At 37.1% G+C, this 16,749-nt stretch overlaps 1 pseudogene; it reads left to right on the forward strand.

Moving 5' to 3' along the window:
- Positions 1-668: 668 nt before the first annotated feature.
- LOC148781643 (protein FAR1-RELATED SEQUENCE 5-like) lies at positions 669-1,890 on the forward strand (annotated as a pseudogene).
- The last annotated feature ends 14,859 nt before the right edge of the window (positions 1,891-16,749 follow it).

Here is a 16,749-nt window from a genome sequence, read left to right on the forward strand (position 1 = left end):
CCAAATTGAGATCGCATTTGTAAGGGAATGGGCTGCCATGCTTAGTTGGTGCACGAATCCATGTGTAATGGAATTGGGCTTTTCATACAAGTAGAGTTTTGTGATGGAGGCGCGGATCACCATTGTTCGGAACGCGATCCTACAATAAATGGAGCTCGAACCTAGCCAAATAGGATCATGGTATTGTTTAGATGGGGACAACACTCAACTTTAAATGAGATCTCGTTCTTGTTGTTGACGGGTGAGCGATCCTAATTGAAATGGGAGCGCGATCCCATGTTACATGTAACGCATTCTTGTCAAATAGGGATCCCGATCCCAATGTATCAAGATCTTGCTCCCTATTCAAACAGGATCTCGCTCCCTAATCAAACAGGATCTTGTTCTGTAAATACATGGAACACGTTCCTGTTAAATGGGGATCTCGATCCTAAAGTATTGAGATCTCGCTCCCTGTTCAAACAGGATCTCGATCCATAACTTCTACCCTCACCGAAGCTCGCTCCTCGAGCTCTAGAGCTTCGGGCAGTCATCGATCTGACGCTCTTGCTCTCGGAACCGGAGCTACTCTCGCTCCCGCTCCCGATAACTATGTTACAGACACTTACACCAGTGCAAGTTACATTCACGCCTTATAATGTTTGTGCTAAGCCAAGAAGCGGGTGGAAATGACAATCTTGCATTCACTGGTCATCATTGTTGAAATCACATTGCCAAAAGTTGGCAAATTTGAAAAAGGAGATGTTCAACTTGTCATTGAATACTTTAGAAATATGCAATTTGATAATTATGCATTTTTCTTTGTGATGCAAGTAGATGAGAATGGACATTTGACTAGAATATTTTAGGCTGATGCTAGATCAATGATGAACGATCAATATTTTGGGGATATTGTTGTATTTGATACGACTTATTTGACAAACAAGTATCGAATGCCTTTTGCGCCATATACAGGAGTAAACCACCATCATCAATCTGTGTTATTTGGTTGTGCTTGACTAGTTGATGAAAGTGAAGAGTCATTTGTTTGACTATTTAAGATATGGCTTCAAGCAATGTCTGGCCATCATCCAACTTCAATAATCACTTATCAAGGTCTTGCAATGGGAGCAGCCATCAGACGAGTATTTCCAAATATTCGCCATCGCCTTTGCTTTTGGCACATTTTGAAGAAAGTACTTAAGAAGTTATCTCATGTATATGCGAAACATGGAAAATTTTTTAATGATGATTTCACAAATACATCCATAATCCTTAGACAATACAAGAATTTGAATCACGTTGGCAAACAATCATTGACTAATACAATTTAAGAGAGAATAAATGGCTAATCAGAATGTATGGCATTCTTGAGCAATGGGTTCCGGCATTCGTGCACAATACCTTTTTTTGCAGAGATGTATGCAACCAACGGAGTGAGACTATGAATTCAGTTTTTGATGGCTATGTAAATGCAAAAAGCACTCTAAAAGGATTTGTTGAGAATTATGCACTTGCATTAGATAGTCGGTTTAGAAAGGACAGAGATGTGAACTTTGAAACAGTTCACAAACATCGGGTTTTGAAGAATTTTTTTCCAATTAAGAAAGAAACAACATTCACTTATACAAAAGCAATGTTTGACAAATTCTAAGAGGAATTGTGTCGCAGTATTGAGTATGTTGTGATAGAATCACAGAATGATGGGATATTTAAAGTCTCAAAATGTGATGAACAGAAAAGGGTATTCATTGTTACATTAATGTACCTGAAATCAAAGCAACTTGTAATTGCCATTTGTTTGAGTTCATTGGCTTACTTTGTAGACACATTTTAATTGTTCTCAGAATGAAAAATATTTTTAAAATCCCACATTGTTATATCTTGAAGCGATGGACAAAAATTAACTAGAAAAGGTGTGTAATAGATGAACATGGTCATACAATGCAAGAAACACTATCGCACGGACTCAAAATCTATTTTTCTTTCTATATTCATACAACTCAATTCAAATACAGCCTCTAAGTTAGCAAGGTGAGAAGATCGCTCATTTGATTTGACAACCTGATCATCGGCATAACATTCGAGTACATCATGGAGGATATCCTCAAATATGATTGTCAAAGTGCGTTGATAAGTGGCGTTGGCATTCTTCAAACCAATTGGCATGCCTTTGTAGCAGTATATATCTTTTTCATGGTTCTGAAGGCAGTCAGTTCTTCATCTTCAGGAGCTATCCTGATTTGTTTGTAACCAGAATATCCATTCACGTACGAGAAGGCCTCACAATGTATCATTGAATCGATCATGATTTTGGTGAGGGGCAAAGGAAAATCATCCTTGGGGCAAGTCAAGTTGGGATTCCAGAAATCAATGCAAACTCTTATCTGCCCATTTTTTTTCTTAACTGAAACTATTTTAGCCAGTCACTTGGGGTATATTACCTCCGTGATAAACCCAGCCTTCATTAGCTTGTTAACCTCAGCCTCAATCTGAGGAGCTACGTCCGGGTGAAAATTTCTTCGAGGTTGCTTTACTGGCTTGATGTTAGGATCGTTAGCAAGCTTATGAGTAGCTATTGTGGGATCCCACCCAAGCATTTCGTTGTAGTTCCATGCAAACACATCCCGGTTAAGTCGAAGAATATTGACATATTGCTCCCTCTCTTCTGAGTCTAAAAAAGAACTCAAGAAGGTGGGCCTATGATCTCCTTCTTCACCCAACTCGATCTCAATCAGTTCATCGACAGTGGCTTGACCTCCATCCTCCAATTGTCGAGGGGCAGGCTCTATCTTGACCTCGTCACCTGAATCTTTGTCCTCATGGTTGTTAACAGACACCATAGCGAACTGGACCATCCACTTCCCCTTATGCACGCTCTTTGAGGCGAATTTGAAGGTTATGGTGTACCCGAGTCCTTGAGTGTTAAACCTCCTACGGGACACACTTTCATTTGCCTGGAAGGGTGCTATCATTCCCTCTCCATTATTCAAACCTTGGTTGGTGGACAGGTTATAGTTCATATTTTCCATGATCCAATGAGTCTGAGGGCTATATAGCTTCCACTACACCTTTGAAGCTCCGTCTTTAAAGGGTAGGGCCTCATATTCCTCTTGTCGTCCCTTCTTATATCTTGCTTTCAAGGGGGGATTGACCATACCGCTGCCAACATGGTATAGTATGTCCAGTTCAACCTTTACTAGTATGACGGTAGTAAGGGGTTGCGCTCCTCTTTCAAGGGAGTGTTGACCATACCACTGCCAACATGGTATAGTATGTCCAGTTCAACATTTACTGGTACGACGGTAGTAAGGGGTCAAGCCCTCGAAAGCCCTGATCAAGGCTTCTTTGATCCCATGATCATCGTCAGAATCGCTCTCACTTTCCAGCATCTCTACAAAATAAGGATCCAAATTTTCGAGATTGTAGAATTTGACATCCACATAATGGGATTCTACCTTGGTAAATGGCCTTCGGCCTTCATTGACCGTATGTTGCTTCCCTTCATTGAAGAACTTGAAGCATTGATGTCGTTGTCAAGTAGCTAGGGGCATCCCAACAAGACGTTATAGAAGGCCTCGGTTTCGATGACACAAATATGAAATGTAACATATGCCTCTAATTCTCCAGTTCTGAGCTTCAATTTGATACTTCATATGGCTTGTTAAGTAGCTTGATTGAAGGCTTGTATTATCATATGTCCTTCTTGTAAGTTCTTGACATCTATCCCTATGGATCTCAATGTTCTTAGAGGGGGTAGGTTCACGGCTAATCCTCCATATATCATTATCTGATTGATGTTGATACCATGTAGGGTTCCGGTCACCATCAAGGGGTTGCAAGTCTGCATCAGAGAAGGTGACTGGCATAACATTAGCTAGAACTGCCAGTTCAAGTTCAATTTGATCGACTTCATCTTGGAACTCTTTCGGTGATGCAAGGGCCTGTATAAGGGCTGCTCGAAGCTCTTTGGAAAGCATAAGAGTGTCACAGACGCTTATGGTGCCAGGAATCCTTCGTATATGAAATGCTACATTATAGTCACTGGCCTTTCCCTCCACCGGCTGTTTTGCATGGCCTATGGCAATGGAGATTATGGTTCGTATCTTCGCATCAAACATTACCTTCTTATTCGTTGCCTCCTTAGGTGGTTTGATTTTAGCAGTTCTCCTTCCAGATCTTAACTCTAACTTTATGGCCTGGGGACCAAGGTTGTCCTTCACTACCCAAGTCGTATTACAAGCCATTTTTACAAGGGCATCACTCATCGCCCCTTGTTCATGGAGGCCATGCATCATCAAATGCGTAGGCATGAAATCGTTCAAGGTAGGGTGTGGTGGCAATGGAGGCTGACAATTTTCACCATATGAACCCCTCATTTGTTTTCTGCTTTGATTTGTGACGCCCTTAGACGAAGAGGGGGAAGCTTCTTTTTCATGTTTTACGGCTATATGTACTTGTGATAGTGATGTCTTCAACGTGTCTAGACCGACTAGTGTTCGTAAAATCGAATTAACTGGACATGGGCCTAGGAGCGATTAGAACTGGAATCGATTTAACCGGACAGTTAACTGGACCAGTTTGGTTTGGTAGGAATTTTTTCTTTTCAAATGGGTTAAAAAACCCAAAAAAGTTAATGAAAAATATATGTATAAAAAAAAAAAACATCAATTAAGTGTATACTTATTACTACATTTTTCTTAAAAAAAATTGAAACAACTTTTTATAGCAATTAATAAATGAATAATATGGAGAGAATTTATAATTTAATATTAATTCAATTGAGGGAGTTATCCAGTGAGAGATCATATTATCTATCATAAAGAATCTTTTAATCCAACTAAGAAATTCGAACTTAGTGCATTTCTTTCAAGGTTTCATCGATATAGAATACGAAATCAATATACATGATATATTGTTTCCAAAGAAATCAAGATCCTGGATGTCGTGCTATTAACATAATAATTGTTGAGATATGTCTCCACTATATCTCCACTAATACAAGAATTAAAAAGTAGATATCCAAGTTTCGTGAAAAAAACCATTGAGAGTCCCAGTGTAATGCATTTAAAAATCATCATTAAATGAAATTGAGAAAAAAACCAAGCAAATAACCAGTGTACAATTTTTAAAATAAATAATCTTTTATATTAAAAATAAAACCCACCATTTAAAAATATCAGAATCCGACCATTTAGATGAAATTTGTAAAACAAACTTATAATGTACACAAACTTGAGTGTGATGTTTCAAATTTAAAAAATACTTTTTTGCATAATTATTTTTTAGCAAAATAAAGTGGCAAAACAATACTCCATCAACTAAAAATGATATTAAAAAAAATGCTAAATAAAAAGTTACATGAAATTCATACCTGTGAACTCAATGGTAATAATCGATCACCAAATCGAGCACAAAATCGAGCGGTTGGCGGATGTTTCTTCAGCTTAGTTAAGAAAAATTGAGTAGTTCCCCTAATCACTCAAAATCGAACACCAAATCTTGGATTTTCAATGAAATAATGACTTCAATCTTGTGATTAACTCCATGATATACAAAAACCCCACATTTTAATTGATAAAAAACCAAAAACGAAACGACAATCTAGAGTATGGCCAATTTTTGCAACTCAATTCTAAAAACCTGAGTCGATGCCCTAATCTCTCAAAATCGAGCTCCAAATCTAGGATTTTCAATGAAATTAGGATTTCAACCTTATGAATAACTCCATGATCTACGAAAGCCGTAGTTTTTATTGATAACAAACCAAAAAACGAATAAGAAATCTGAAGTATGCCGAATCTTTTCAACTCATTTCTAAAAAATAGAGTCGATGCCCTATTTAATCAAATTCGAGCTCCAAATCTAGGATTTTCAATGAAATTAGAAGTAGAATCTACTTATTAACTCTATTATCTACAAAAGCCATACATTTTGATTGAAAAAATCCAAAACGAGGCCATATGAACTATGGTGGATTAAAAAAAAAAAACAAAAACCCAAAAAAAATCAAAATTCAGTGTCTTTTCTATTAAAATCCTTCATTTTATACTATTAAGTCAATAATTTAAGACAATTATTTACTGAAAAACACCTAAAAAATGCTGAAAAAGTAGAAATAACAGATTAAAAAATGATTCAAATAAAACTCATGGCTTCTGTATAATATAACGGGAACTTATACAAATAATGGTCCCGGTTATATAATGGCTGTTATTACGGTATTTGAGCATTTTTTAAACTAACCAATCTAGTTAGCTAAAAAACCGGTTGGTCAGATAGAAAATCAATCGGTTCGTACATAATCGAGCCGATTTTGGTCCAGATTGTTTTTGGAGTATTTATTATACATATTAAAACCCTAAAACTGGTGTTAACCGGAATCGGAACCTTATCAGTTATGTTAAGGAGTTCTGACATATGAATCTCTCTTTCCATGCTATGGAACTGTGCTAATAATGCCTCATGCATTTGTTTCCATGTGAATATTGTCCCAGGAGGTAGCCGCGAGTACTAGACGAAGGCTAGTCCTGATAATGATTGCATAAATTGTCGCATCAGGAGGGGTCCATTATTGTTCGTGTCCGCACATACTGCCACAAAGTCGGCCAGATGTTGATGAAGGGAGCCTTGCCCATCAAACATCAAAAACTTGGGGCGTTGATATCTCAAAGGATAGGGCACCTCATCGATGTATGCAAGATACGGCTTTTGATAAGTATCTATCGGTTATATACCTGGCAAATGCAATGATCGAAGGTTCTTCATCACCAAGTCACATACCGTTTCAATGGTCAAAGCAATATTACAAAGGTGTGGAGGCAACATAGGCTCTCAAGTTGATCAATTTTCTATAATTGGGTTTGAGGATTGTTGCCCAGAAAGATTGCCTGAGGTAACAACTACACGAGTTGTCCTTAATGCCTCAAGTTCAGCAGCCTGCGTCTGAAGTTCGGCTTCCCTTTGGGCTAACATAGCCCTCAGGTGCGCCATCTCCGCAGACTCGACTATTTCCCCCTCCACCCTCCATAGCATTTGCAATGAGTTGTTGCTCAGATGGTCCAGTGGATTCACTATCTGAGACCGGCACATCAGATTCTAGCAACTCGAAGGGAAGAGCCGGAATGTCCATGGGCACGGATGAAGCCTTTTGTACCTTAGCAATGATGCGGGTAACATGGTGACAACTTGTTGGCACTTGTTTGCTTTCTTTGTTGGAGGCTTAATGGGCGGAGGTCCTTCATTAGATGAAGGAGATGATATATCATCAAACCCAAGAGTGATCTTGTCTCCCATGGGTTTTTCCTCCATATTGGAGATCATCCCTGTCACATTACACGGCCACAGTTCAGCGAGATCGTCCCCCAAATCGTGTGTGCTCTTATTCCATAGTGGTTTAGGCTTCATGTTCATGAATCCCGACCACACCTCAGCCATCGAACGATCGTTTGATTGGTTGGCCATTTGGGCTTTTTCACAAACATATCAGTCGAGGACCTCACACGCATGTTTAAGAATGGCCTTGACATGCAACTTTTGAGCTTGCATGTTCTTCCTTGTTTGGGCCTTAGGGGATATGAGGAGGCTCACAATCACTTTGCACCAAGTTGCGAAAGTCTAGGTTGCGGAAACACTTAACCGCCAACGTGTGATGAGCATATGAACCGAGCAGGATAGCATCTCGAGGATGGCTAACGGCCGGTCGATGATGAGAATACTTGGGACCGAGCAGGTGGATGTCGCAAAGACATTCAACAACCAGTGAATGGGTAATACGTCACGAGCCAGTTGAGTTAGCGCCACGAGGATGGCTAACTGCCAGTCGGTGATGAGGATACTTGGGATCGGGCAGTTGAACATCGTGAAGATGTTCAAGAGCCAGTAAATGGGTAATACGTCGCCAGCCGGTTGAGTTAGCATCGTGAGGATGTATAACCTCCGATCGATGATAAGGATACTTGGGACTGGGCAGGTGGACGTCGCGAAGACATTCAACATCTGGTGAATGGGTAACATGTCGCGAGCCGGTTGAGTTAGCATCATGAGGATAGCTAACTGTTGGTCGATGATAACGATCCTTGAGACCAGGCTGGTGGACATCGTGAAGACATTCAATAGCCGGTGAATGGGTAACATGTCACGAGCCGGTTGAGTTAGCATCACAAGGCCGATCGATGATAAGGATAATTGGGACCGAGCAGATGGACATTGTGAAGAAGTTCAACAGTCGGTGAATGCATAACACGCTGCGTTCCGGTTGAGTTAGCATCATGAGGATGGCTAACTGTCGATCGCTGATAAGGATGTTGGCACATAGGGGTGGCCATGGGGCCCTCAAATATTTCTCTCCTTATCTTATCAAAATTTTTATGCTTATCACTAAAATAGGGAGGTTTCTTAGAGAGAGAAAGTGTTATCTAACGGGTAGAAAATAACCACCCACCTCCTAGGATTATAGGACCAAGTTTCTCAGAGATTTCAAGAGGAAAGCCGAACGTTGGAGAACGACTTCCACCCATCCCTCTTTAAGAAGGGTTCATGGTCATGGAGAGGTAGACCAGAGAATTAATTTTGAGTTCTTATTGTTCTGGGAAAGGGCATGATCTCTGCAATCCCTAGTCTCGCGACACTGCCAGTAATCCTGGGAGCTTTGGTATTTTATCACTTCCCGTAAAAAGTCCAACATTCGTATCAGAGCAAGTTCCATTATTTATATTTGTTTAATTATTATTTTTTATCCTTGCTCTCAAGTTCCATTATTTATTTATTTATTTATTTTTATCTGATCTTTGCTTTTTTTATATTATTTTCTTGTTTAATTCGTGCTCATCGATTATGTTTTTTTTTTTATCTAACTTTGCAATGTAATTGCGCAAAGACAGAGAGAATCAAATCACAGAATTTTTTTTTCTCTCTATGCTTTTATTTCTTGCTCATCATCAAGGTAACATTTTTTTTGTAATACTAGACTTTTTTTTTTCTTTTTTTTTTTTTTCAGCGTGCTACTATGTAACCAATATTTTTTTTTTGAGGCGAACTCTTTCAATAGAAGTCACTATTGACAGCTCAGCGAGACTATTTGTTCACAATGCAACTTTATTCATTGAAAATTTCATAGAAATCTTGTCAATTTCACTAAAATTCACTGAAATATGGTTTTAGTCTTTGTTAAACCATCATCGGCTACAGAGCGTCCATCTCCCGCATAGATTTATCTCTTGTAAAACTTTGTGAGAAGCATATTTTCTACCCGTGCATATTGTTAGTATATTTATCTTGACAACTATTAGTCATGTCATATCTTCTACCCATTGCAAAACTTAGTGCTTATCTACTTTTTAGGAAGCACAATAAAGTTATCTCTTGCATAATATTAGTGCTTATCTATTTAACCTTAATACATAAGTTCCAAAACAGTTGTTCTCTCCCTCGCTCTTAGCAAATGAAAGACCATTTTATAGAAGAAAAGGTTTATAAAAAAAAAAAAATCTCTACCCTAATTGCAATATTTTTTCTCTCTCTAAGATATTCTTTGTTTGCCATCTTGCTCGTAGAATACGGCTCTTCTTAATAAGATTGAACCACTGTTGACTGTTGTTTTGGCCTACTATATTTGCTCAATATCAAGAGATCCTGCGTCATTTATTTATTTTGTCTCTTGTATCCTGTTGTGCGCCTGACTCAACTTTAATAGAAAATTTCTTAGCTAGCAAGTAGATCCATGCTTTGCAACAGAAATTAATGAACCCCCTAAATTGTTTGTGCTGCTGAATTTTTAGAGAGGGAGAGTCAAAACTCATATTTTAAACAGACACGGTATTATTGCTGCAATTTTAGAGAGAGACAAAGAGATATATAACTGTTGTCGATAATTTAATTTTCTACTGTTATATTTTTTTTTTATGCTTGGACTATAATTAAGGGATATTTATACATATTCTATTTGAATAATAATTGCCATTGCATTGCATCCTATGTTTTGATCTCTTTAAGTAATAAAATTTCATGACCTTGACTTTGTGAATTCATTTTAGTGATGCCATATTTTTATTGAAAATTTCAAATATCATTGTAGACACTCTTTCTTGTGCTAAAACATATTCACATATTTGTGAAAATTATTCTTATACAAGATTTGACATGAAGTAGTTTGTTGCCTTACTTTATTAATCTTTGTTGCATCACAGCAGTGCAAACATAAACAATTTAAGAATTTTTTTTTGAGGTTGCAGCTCACTAAGAGTCGGCAAACCTATTGATTTAGCTAGCAGACAACCCTTTTTTAAACACAATTAATTTTTTTGAACTTTTAAGTCTTATCTAAAAAAAATTAAAAACAACATCTAGGCTAGTCATGTCAGAACTATCTAAACTTGAAAAACTCAATGGGGCCGATTTTTCTATGTGAAAAAGAAAACTTGGATATATTCTTTTCCAAGATATGGTATATTATGTCCTAGATACAGAACCACCAGTTTTAGAGGCTAATGCCAATGGTCAAGCTAGAAGGTGACTTGACAAATGGTTAGAAGATGATAAAGTAGCTAGGATTACTATATTAAGCTTTATAGAAGATGATTTAATTAGAGTATTTGAGGATTACACCATAGCTCAAAGTATGATGGGTGCCCTATCTAAAAAGTATGGAACTACATCTGAGACCCATGTGCAATTGTTGTTAGAAAAATACAATTCTTGCATAATGAAAAAATCAAACTCAATGACCGAGCATGTCAATAAAATGATAGTTCTCGCAAAGGACCATGCTGCAGCCGAGAATCCAGTCCCTGATCACATGCAAGTGTTTATTGACCTAAACAGACTCCCTCCATCTTGGGAGTTCGTTGTAATTTCTTTGAACCACTCTGCACAAGGGATAACTACGTTGAATCTTTCCAAGCACATCAGTATTGAAGCTGAGAGAAGAGAGGAAGAAGTCTAAAGAGCGCCATTTTATCCAAAGTTCATCGTCTCAGATTCCCAAGAAACCTTACAATAATAAAAATAATAATAGGTATAAGGGAAAGGGGAGAAATTTTAAAAATCAAAAGAATAAGGTTGAGAATACCTGTTTTTATTGTAAGAAAATTGGACGTATCTAGTTTAACGGTCTTAAGCTGAAAAACAAATATAGGAAAAAAAAAAAAAACCCTGATCGAAATAATTAAAATAAAAGAAAAGACTTGATTTGCGTAGTCCTAGAATCAATAATTACCAACCAAGATGGGTCGACTCAGCCTCCACTCGATACCTTTCAAGGACCGATGACAGATTCACAGAGTTGAAGGAGATTGTAGCCAGTAAACCAGTAGATTTATATGAAAAATGATACATGTTGTGATGTACTTGATGTCGGTACTTTCAAGCTGTGTTTACCAGGAGAAACAAATCTGCTATTGGCAGATACTTTGTATGCGCCCAATATGATGCGTAATTTGATTTATATTCCTAGGGTAGACGACAAGGGTTATGAAATAAGATTCAGATCTGATCGGATCACCATTGGGAAGCATTCTAGAGCATTGGTATATGGTACTAAAGTTGACAAGTTGTACTAACTAAATATTAATGAAAGCTCGTCATCTTCTAGTTATTTTGTTGCCTCTTTTGATGCTTTTATGTTTATAAATAAAGATTGAATGAATCAAATGGTTAAAAGAGGTTTGCTCCCCAATTTAAGAGAAATTGTGTTCAAAACATGCGAGCCATGTATTTCTGGTAAATTAACTAAAAAAAACTTCCCTAAAGGGAAAAGGTCTAGTGAACTACTTAGTATTGTTCACTCTGATATATGTAACCCATTAAATGTAAAAACACATAGAGGTATGGAATATTTCATATAGATGACTATTCACGTTATGGATATGTATACCTAATTAGTAAAAAATCAAATGCATTAGAAACTTTTAAAGAATATAAAGCTAAAGTTGAAAATCAGTTAGGTAGACATTTTAAAATTCTTCAAACAAATAGGGGAGGTGAATATTGTTCGGCCTTATTTATCAAATTTTGGAAAGAGCATGGTATAATTCATGAAACAACCATTCCATATACACCATAACAAAATGATGTAGGTGAAATAATAAACAGAAAACTAATGGATATGGTTAGGTCTATGATGAGCCATTCAAATTTATCACCTCAATTTTGGCGTGAGGCTCTCAACACTGCAATATATATTATTAATCATGTTCCAACTAAATTTATAGACTTGACTCCATATGAATTATTGACAAGTAGGAAACCTGACCTTACTATTTATAAAGTTTGGAGTTCTTGGGCACATGTGCTTATACCACCACAAAATAGACAAAGTAAAACTATAAAATTCTCTTTTATAGGTTATTCAAAAAATTCTAATGGATATAGATTCTATAACCATGATACTAGATCATTAGTAGAGAGTCATAATGCTCATTTCTTAAAAAATATAGATGATGAAAATATCTTAAATAAGCTTATTAACTTACATGAAATTGATAAAAATAAGGGTCTGGAATATTCTGTTTCTCAAACTCCCTCTACATTTTATGAGAATGATTCAATTGAATTAAGTATACCTGACAAGCCTCAAAGAACTAGAGCCCCACCTACGACTATAGAAGAATTTTATATATTTATGAATGAAAACAATTATTCTTCAATGAGTGAGAATACAATAGATGAACCTCGAAACTACAACGAAGTTATTAGCTCATATGACTCAGCTGAGTGGACTCAAGCTATAGATGATGAAGTTGATTCTATTAAAAGAAATCAAGTTTAAGAGTTGGTTGACCTCCCTAAAGATAGAAAAGCCATCGATTGCAATGGGCCTTAAAGAAAAGCTTAATGCAAATGGATCCATTGATAATACAAATCTAGGTTAGTAACTAACGGATTTACCCAAAGGGAGGGCATAGATTATGTAGAGACTTATTCTCTTGTAGTAAAATTTTCATTTATTAGGATCATCCTAGCATTAGTTGCATATTATGATCTAGAATTCTTTTATATGGATATCAAAAGGATATGTACTTAAAGAGTAAGAAGACAAAGTATACAAACTTAATAAATCTTTATATGATCTAAAATAGTCTTCTAGGCAGTGGTACTTTACTTTTCATAATGCAATCACTGAGATTGGTTATATAACCAATAAGTCAGACTATTGTGTATATGTCTAGAATAGTGGGAGCACTTTTGTTATATTGTCACTATATGTAGATGATATTTTGATAGTCGGTAATGATATTGGCATGATTAACTATACCAAATCATGGCTAAGTTCTCATTTTGAGACGAAAGATATGAGAGAAGCCTCACATGTATTGAGCATTAAGATAACAAGAGATAGAAGTTCAAAACTTCTACGTTTATCTCAAAAAAAATATTTAGAAAGTATTTTAAAGAGATTTAAGATGGAAAATTGCAAGCCCATAATACGCATATTTGTAAATTCTTGAAATTATCAAAGAAAATTTGTCCATTAAATGATGGAGACAAAGCTGAAATGAAAATAATTCCACATACTCAAGCTGTAGGATGTATAAATTATGTCATGTTGTGTACAAGACCTGATTTGAGTCATGCATATGGTCTTATAAGTAGATTTCAAAGTAATCCTGGGATGGCTCATCGGCAAGGCGTAAAAAGGATACTCGGATATATTTAGAAAACTAAAAATTACAAGTTGTGCTTCCAAGTTGATAACTTAGAGGTTACTCGGTACTTTGGTACAGACTTTGCAGAAGATCCAGATGATAGAAAATGAACCTCAGGATTTGTATTCCTCTTTTGAGGTGGTTGTGTTTCTTGGTCTAGCAAGAAACAAGGTTGTGTAGCTCGGTATACTATGGAAGCCAAATATATTGCTTGTAGCATTGCTACAACTCATGTCGTCTTGATTAAACACTTCATAAATTATTTAAAGCTGTACATAGCCGACGGACTTGTTAAAATTTTTTGTGATAATCAGGTAGCTTTCTCATCAATTAGAAATGGAGCTTAGAGTTCCAAAGGTAAACACATTAAAATTGATTATCATTACATTTACGATATTATTGAAAAGAATGAGATACACTGTAAGTTATTTTCCATCTTTAGATATGATTGCAGACCTTTTAAAAAAGGGATTGAATGCAGAAATATTATCAAAGCATATAGCTTTGATGGGACTTAAAAATATTTAAGTCAAGAACTCCCAAATGAGATATTTTTGATATCTTGGTCATAAGATAAAAAGCCGTATTAGCGTGAAAACTCATAACATGACTTTAGATATTTTTTGTTATGAGATATATAACCACACTAGCATGAAAAGCCTAATAACAAAGATATTGTTTGAATATACCTGGCCTCATGGCCAAGTGGGAGAATGTTGGCACATATGGGTGGCCATGGGGCCCTCAAATATTTCTCTCTTTATCTTATCAAAAAGTTTATGCTTATCACTAAAATAGGGAGGGTTTTTAGAGAGAGAGTGTGTCATTATCTAACAGGTAAAAAATAACCACCCACCTCCCAGGATTACAGGACCATGTTTCTCAGAGATTTCATGAGGAAAGTCGAAATTGGAGAATGGCCTCCTCCCATCCCTCTTTAAGAAGGGTTTCATGGTCATGCAGAGGTTGCCCAGAGAATTAATTTTGAGTTCTCATTGTTCTGGGAAAGGGCCTGATCTCTATGATTCCTAATCTCGCGACACTACCAATAATCCTGGGAGCTTTTGTGCTTTATCATTTCCCATCAAAAGTCCAACAAAGGATACTTGGAACCGAGCAGGTGGATGTCGTAAAGATGTTCAACAACTGGTGAATGGGTAAAACGTTGCGAGCCGGTTGAGTTAACATCGTGAGGATGGCTAACCATCGGTCAATGATCAACACAAATAGTCGAGTGCAGAACCCGTATGATCAAAGGCAAAAATTGGGACCCTAACGGAGGAGAGTCGAAGGGCTTAGAAGCCGATGGCCTTGATCTGATCCTTGCAGGGGTTTTACGGACATCCTTCCTGCACACAGGGGCAGTAGACTTCATGAGACGTGGTGACCACGTCTGCTCTGGGACGCTCTTAGCCACAGCACAGTCATTGATCGTCCGTCTTTGGCTTTTGTTGGGGTAGGTAAGGACTACCCACGATGGCCTACTGCCTAGGACTAGAGCCACTTGGTGCCGAGATTTATGCATGGTTCCAGCCTTTGATGATCATGGCTTAAACTTGGATGTTGCAGCCCTTTATTCTGTAAGGCAGGGGATAGCCATGGTTTCAACGCAAGCAGCCTAGTCCGTCGATGTGGAGAAGTCGACTGCAACCATGGTCACCTTTGACGACCTGTGTAACAACACAAGGGGTTGCTCGTCACGGTAATAAGTTAATGAGAATATCAAAGAGAGATTTTGACCGAAGGTATATCCGAGAGAGAGAGAGAGAACTTCTATTTTTTCTTGACCCACCTAGAGATGAATGGTGAACTATTCCCCCAATGGATTTACCTGAGATTTTGACGCTCTAAAAAGTGAATGCTTAAAAAGATGGGTATCTTAAGATCTTTAAAACAAACATGGACTCTAATTAATTTCTTTACTAGAGAACATCATATTTAGGGTCAAATTGGCGCACACATGTTCATATGACCGAAATACATGGTTTTTTTATACATGTATTACTGGGAACAATATAGTTCTAGGGGTTTAATCCCCTGTTACAATTTACATCGACCAAATAAAATAAATAAGGCCAATTACCCTTGATTCTAGGCTTGAGACCTATACATGCATTTCTAAGAAGGAAGCTATACAAATATATCAAATAAGGGAAATATACAGACATAACAAATAAGGGAAATAACATCAAAGGGACATCAGCTCATATATCTGATCTACGGCAAGGATGTCACTTTTATGTTTGTTTCCTTCTTTGAGAATGGGTCTCAAATGGGTATATGGAACAAATCTTTCTCTCTCTTCTGCCTATTACAATCACTCTTCTCTCACTATTTTACTATCACTCATAAATGTCTAGTACTTAGAGCATACAAATAAGATCTGTACCCAAAAAAGAATTGTGAACCCATCTCTTGATTAGGGGCGCAGTTTATATAATCTTTGTGAAGTGAAAGACTCCAATCTTCGACTGATAACCATAAGGGTAGGGTCTTTCTATCTGCACAGTTGATTTCCTGCTGCTGCCCACCCTTTCATTAACCTCTGCATTTGTGCCATTTTGTATTTGAATTCATAAACCATAGGCTTTATTCATATCTTCAGCCTCTTTGAATTTGAATTCGTGAGTTGTTCTCCATGGTTTTGAATCTGTTCAACTGGTATTCGGGTCTCATGCCAACTAGAACTTGCTCATTGGTCTTACGTTTATCCTCACTCTTCTGTAATTTTGAATTCGCGAGCTGATCCTTTTAGATTATGCGCAAATCTTTTACTTGAATTTCTCTTTATCTCATCACACTGCTTAATTTGTTTACAACCAGTGTATCTTTGACGGCAACCATACATCCAATTGCTATCTATAACTTTGAATTTCAAATTTGTACATACGAAATCCAACCAGGATACTACTGCTCTTCACCGCTCGTTCGTTCAAGTTATGCAATTCAATTGAACACATCTCCATATAATTTTTGTGCTCTTTAATCACAAAATTTGGTGAGATTAAAGAGAGCTCAGAGTTGAATCCTATGGCTCAAATTTCGTACAAAATGGACTTCTGATGTAGAAGCAACAACCCTTCAAAGTCAATGCAATTTCGTTGGAATACACATCAGCGCCCTCAAA

This window comes from Amborella trichopoda, chromosome 6, assembly GCF_054954075.1.
Source record: "Amborella trichopoda isolate Santa Cruz 75 chromosome 6, AtrichopodaSantaCruz75HAP2 v2.0, whole genome shotgun sequence".
NCBI lineage: Eukaryota > Viridiplantae > Streptophyta > Magnoliopsida > Amborellales > Amborellaceae > Amborella > Amborella trichopoda.